At 46.8% G+C, this 6,006-nt stretch overlaps 1 pseudogene across 1 annotated transcript; it reads left to right on the forward strand.

Moving 5' to 3' along the window:
- Window positions 1-1,921: 1,921 nt before the first annotated feature.
- Window positions 1,922-5,206, forward strand: LOC109478872 (annotated as a pseudogene). The gene is made up of 2 exons (XR_002140763.1): window positions 1,922-4,197; window positions 5,073-5,206. The product of XR_002140763.1 is annotated as an NAD(P) transhydrogenase, mitochondrial-like (transcript).
- The last annotated feature ends 800 nt before the right edge of the window (window positions 5,207-6,006 follow it).

Here is a 6,006-nt window from a genome sequence, read left to right on the forward strand (position 1 = left end):
TAGCCGAAAAAATATTTTTCATGCGTTTAAAGTATCGTTTTAGCACTGTAATATGTACTTATTACATGTATCTATACATTTGGATGCTATCTTGACCTTTGACCATTGTTATTGTGAAAACAGGTCGGCCATGTTGTCTTTCTCGCCGTGAATTTTCGAGCCGTTTTTTCGAGCAAATTTCAACCGTTTTAAACATTTTACGGCCTCAAAAACTCATATAACGAGGAAAACAAGTTGTAGTTGTTATTTTCATGCGTAACATTTCTTCTGGGGATGGATTATTTTTCCGTCGAGCTGCCGAAAACTTAGCGCCATGCCGCAACCATGCGATCGGGCGCGGCCGGCCGGCGGGAGTTTTACTTTGTATCGGTGAGCTTTCGCGATGTAAACAAAGACAGTCGGAGTTGTTTACATGAAAATTTTGTTGTGAAACGCCAGCGGGGTGTCAGATTTTCTACCAATGACAACGTTTTCTTTGTAGCGTCATGGCGAGATCGACAATTCATCGTCAATTCACAGGATTGTGCCGACAATGGAATTGAATAGCGGCCCGATCCGTGCAATTAGCGCTCGATCCACGCCGCCCGACCGAAGAAAATTGGAATGACGAGCACATTTATCGGGGATAAAATCCCCAATTTTGAAAACCGACCGCTAGCCGCTCGAAATTTTTGGTCGGCCCAAAAAAGGCTAGGGTCGGGGGGTTTTTCATAGGGTCGGTCGGGTAACCGGAAACACAACATTTTTTTTCCTAGGCCTAATTAAAACAATAGATTTTGAACTTTTAATGAAACAAAATTGCATTGTTACATTGAAAAGGACTTTCTTCAACCATTGGGGCCAAACTATGTCTTTCATTGAGCATTTTGCAGTTAATTTAGAACATTTTTTTTTTTGCAAATCAGAAAAAAATGGACAGGGCGATCCGAGAAGCAACAAATTAAATTGGTGTGGCCTAAGGGAGGAAAGGCTAAAAGGGAAAGAAAAGCCCAGAAGGCTTCATACCAGTAATTGTTAAGTTTTCTGTACATTTGACCAGCTCCATGGTTGGCATGCTAATATTAATAGTAATACATGTAGTATACTAATACAGTAACTCATGATTACTCATCAGTTGCCAAGGTGCATAACCCCTTAGCTTCCTTAAATCTTAGACCACAATCTTACTTTTTTCTGTTCTTTGATACTTGTCATCAAACTCGATAGAATCCACTTTGTATAACCCTTCAAATAAAACAAGATCACAGGAAAAATGTTTTTTAGTGTACACATCTGTTCCTTTTATGAATAAAATGTTTGAAATTCCTTTTGGGCTCATCAGATAAAAATAACTTACATGTACACACTGGCTCTTGTCTCTGTCAGGCTGGTTTAAGTCAATTTTGGGCTTCTTCAGTTGGCTCTTTCTATGGCATGTTGCAGTTGTGGGAAGTCATTTGAAAGGAAAATTTGTATAATCTTTGATATAGGGTTTACAAATATGGCCAAAGATATTTTGTACCTTTAGAGTGCAAGAAAAATTCAAGCAAGACGAAGTGCGGTTGATCAGTCATTGTGGTCCACTGTACTGTCAGGCCTTAAACATGTTTCTTGCTCACTGCAACTCCGTTGGTGACTTCAAACACCCGGTGAACCTAACTACCTAAGTCTCAATACCAGTACCTGCAGCTAAATTCTTTACTGAGATTTTCACAATCCACATAAATGTATGTAGTTTTTGATGCTATTGTATTGTATTCAGAGGGCTGAATTTTTATTGTTTCATAATATTGCTTGTAGAGGTCTTCAGCTTTTGCCATTCATTGCTAACGTGACCTCAAAGTGAGTTTTTTTATTCCAGATACTCACACATGATAACCTGCAAAAAAGTATGTATGCTCATAGTCATAGTGTTACATTTTTTGTTTATTTTTCTTGACAGATCTTGAAGGGACTGCTCACCCAGGATCAAATGTTCCGGCTGCTACGAACAGTGGAGAAGCAGGGCCTGGTCCCCCTGATCGACAACCTGGTTAGCGGGAACATCCAGAAGGTCATATCTGCGCAGAGCCGCAACCTCAACACCTTCAAATGTCTCTTCTCGTCCAGCGGAGAACAGGTTTCGCTCAAGGGGATCCCGTACAGTGAGCTGACGGTCGGCGTACCCAAGGAGACCTTCCTGAACGAGCGCCGAGTCGCCCTCAGCCCAGCTGCGTGTGCGACCTTGACAAAGGCAGGCTTCAAGGTGAATGTGGAGCGTGGCGCCGGCGCAGAGGCGCAGTTCAGCGAGGCCGAGTACGTCAGCTCAGGTGCAGAGATCAAGGATGCAGGAGATGTCTTCAAGTCGGACATTGTCCTGAAAGTGCGAGCGCCGAGCGCGGAGGAAGTCAGCAAACTCAAGGACGGCGCACACCTCATCAGCTTTCTCTACCCTGCACAGAACCAGGAGCTCATCGACCTCCTGGCCAAGCGGAACGCCACGGTGCTGGCCATGGACTGTGTGCCCCGTATCAGTCGTGCGCAGGTGTTTGACGCCTTGAGCTCCATGGCAAACATTGCCGGGTACAAGGCGGTGATAGAGGCAGCCAATAGCTTTGGACGTTTCTTCACGGGTCAGATCACGGCTGCCGGAAAGTTCCTCCGGCGAAAGTCATGGTCATCGGTGGTGGCGTGGCTGGCCTGTCTTCTATTGGCACTGCCAAGAACATGGGTGCCATCGTGAGAGGGTTTGACACCAGGGAGGCGGCAAGAGAGCAGATCAAGTCCTTGGGAGGAGAAGCCCTGGAAGTCCATGTGGAAGAATCCGGTGAAGGCGGTGGCGGATATGCCAAGGAGATGTCCCCAGAATTCATTGCAGCAGAGATGGCTCTGTTCGCCAAGCAGTGCAAAGAGATTGACATCCTGATCTCCACTGCCCTCATCCCCGGCAAGCCCGCGCCGAAGCTGATCTCCAAAGAGATGGTGGAGTCCATGAAGCAGGGATCCGTCATCGTCGACCTGGCAGCGGAGGCGGGTGGTAACGTGGAGACGACAAAGCCCGGAGAGAAGTATGTGTACAATGGAGTGACGCACGTCGCGTACACCGACCTGCCCAGCAGACTGCCCACCCAGAGCAGCACCCTGTACGCCAACAACATCAGCAAGCTCCTTCTGTCGCTCGGAGGGAACGGGGAGTACGTGCTGGACCTGGAGGACGAGGTCGTCAGAGGTTCCATCGTCCTGGATAAAGGCAAGCTGATGTGGCCGCCACCTCCACCACCAAAGCTGGACGTCACCCCAGAGGCCAAGCCGGCAGAACAGGTAGCCGTGGCACCACCAGAGCCCAACTACTTCATGGACACCATGAGGAGTGCCGGGATGTACTCCGCTGGCCTGGGAGTTGCAGCCCTCCTCGGAGTCGGCTCCCCCAACGTGGCCTTCTCCACCCAGCTCACCACCTTCTCCCTGGCTGGTATCGTGGGTTACCACACGGTGTGGGGCGTCACCCCGGCCCTTCACTCGCCCCTCATGTCCGTCACGAACGCCATCTCCGGTATCACTGCCGTTGGCGGTCTCCTCCTGATGGGTGGAGGCTACTTCCCCAACAGCTGGCCCACCACCCTGGCTGCCACAGCCTGCTTCATCTCTTCCATCAACATCGGCGGCGGCTTCGTCATCACCCAGAGAATGTTGGACATGTTCCGTCGCCCCGAAGACCCGCCCGAGTACAACTACCTCTACGCCATCCCCGGCGTGGGCTTCATCGGAACCTACGCCTACGGCGAGATGATGGGATACCCGGAGATGTACAACCTGACCTGCCTCGGTGCGTCCCTTTGCTGCGTGGGAGCCCTGACGGGACTGGCCCACCAAACCACCTCACGTGTCGGCAACGCCCTGGGTATGATCGGTATCGCCTCTGGCATCGCCGCCACCCTTGGCGTCGTGAACGTGTCGCCGGAGACCTACATGCAGATGGGAGCGGCCATGAGTGTGGGCGGCACCCTGGGAGCCATCATCGCCAAACGCATCATCATCAGCGACCTGCCCCAGCTGGTGGCGTTGTTCCACAGCTTCGTGGGAATGGCCGCCGTGCTGACCTGTGTGGCCACCTACCTGGCCCACGCCCCTCACTGGGGGGATGATCCCGCCACCATCGAGAGAATCGCCCAGTTCCTCGGCACGTTCATCGGAGGTGTCACCTTCACTGGCTCTCTCATTGCCTACGGAAAGCTTCAGGTAAGTACATGTTCGCGCAAAACGTGACAATCATGTATGTTTGCATTTTGTACTTAACTTTAGGAGGAACAACTTAACATGCTTACGCCTAGGAAAAAAACATTGTGTTTCCTGTTTTAGTCCTGAAAAAAATTAGTGTAGTTAGGGATTATCTTTTTTTAAGACTTAGGTCTAAAATCTAAGGCTTTATGGGTGTGTTTTTATAACTTTTTCTACTGCACCAGGAAATTTATTTTCAGCGGACCATGTTGGAAAATTGATTGTAAAACATTTCATTACTCGGGTTTTGGGTTATGAAGCCAAAAAAGTTCAATCAGCTCGGAGAATTTATTTCCTTTGCAGGGGTCCACACACAAAAAGGCTACGGTCGGCAGTTTTTTTCTAGAGTCGGTCTGGGAAACAGGAAACAATTTTTCCTAGGCCATATAAAGCTTCTTCTAAAGAAATCCTTATTAAGAAGATTATTGCTATTACTCATCAGGGCTCAAAATTCATTTTTGGTAATAGTAATGCTAATACTAATAGGTGCACCCAACCTATAAAATTAGGTGTACAAAACAATTTTTGGGTGCACCTTATAAAACAAAACCTAATTATCGATCTTACTACTATCCTCTTCTAAGCTTGAATCTGAAATGGGAGCTAACTTAAAAATCTTCAAGATTCTTTTATTTTTCTGACCCTTAGATGCCAAGAATATCCTGTATACTTATACATTTAATACCTACAAAAATATTTGGGTGCACTGGTGCACAGCTCCAATTTTGGGTGCACTGAGGTGCACATGTACCCAGTATTTTGAGCCCTGCTAATGGTTAAGTTTTGAATTTTTAGTACAGACTGAGACAATACCATTGATGTTGTTCTTTTCACAGGGTACCCTGAGCTCGGACCCCCTCCTGCTTCCCGGCCGCCATGCGCTGAATGCAGGCATGATGGCCGTCAACGTCGGAGCCCTGGGCTACTTCCTCATGGACCCAAGCATGGGAGCCGGCATCGCGTGAGTTCACTGCTAAGGCCACACCAATTTAATTTGTTGTTTTTCGGATTTTTTCAAAAAAAATATGGAGCGACAGGGAGAAATATAAATAAAAAAAACAGGCCAAGGCACCCCATGATAGCAGGCAATGTTACGATATGAGCCATGAAGTGAACATACCAGGCTGGTTTATGATTAAAACAATACATTTTGAACTTTTAATGAAAAAAAATTGCATTGTTACTAGTGATGCATACCGGTTCACTGGACTTGGATCCGGACTTGTAAGAATGTTTAGGTTCAAGTCCAAAAAAACCTAAAGTCAAGAACCGAGTCCGGACTTATTACCATAAAAGACCATTTCACATACCCCTTTTCATTCCAAACCACCTAAAACCTTCCTTAAATTGCAAAATCTTTGCTGCAAAATGAAGAAAACATTGCCATTGGGCATCATCAAGTACTGCCCTACATGTTACGTGGCCAAAGTTTCACCCAGATAACATTGCAAGGTTGCCAACATGCAATTTTGTATATGCCATGGGTTTAGGTCCGGACTTACAAATCCGGACCTGAACCTAAACCTCTGGACTTGAATCCGGACCTGAACCTAAAATTGGGTTTAGGTATGCATCACTAATTGTTACATTGAAAAACTTCACGAACTAGGAAGAAAAGGACTGTCTTCAACCATTGGGGCCAAAATATGTCTTTCATTGAGCATTTTGCAGTTAATTTAGAACTAAATTTTTTTTTTTACAAATCAGAAAAAAATGGACAGGGCGATTCGAGAAGCAACAAATTAAATTGGTGTGGCCTAATAATATTAT

Source organism: Branchiostoma belcheri, unplaced genomic scaffold (assembly GCF_001625305.1).
Source record: "Branchiostoma belcheri isolate BF01 breed outbred unplaced genomic scaffold, Haploidv18h27 scaffold455, whole genome shotgun sequence".
NCBI lineage: Eukaryota > Metazoa > Chordata > Leptocardii > Amphioxiformes > Branchiostomatidae > Branchiostoma > Branchiostoma belcheri.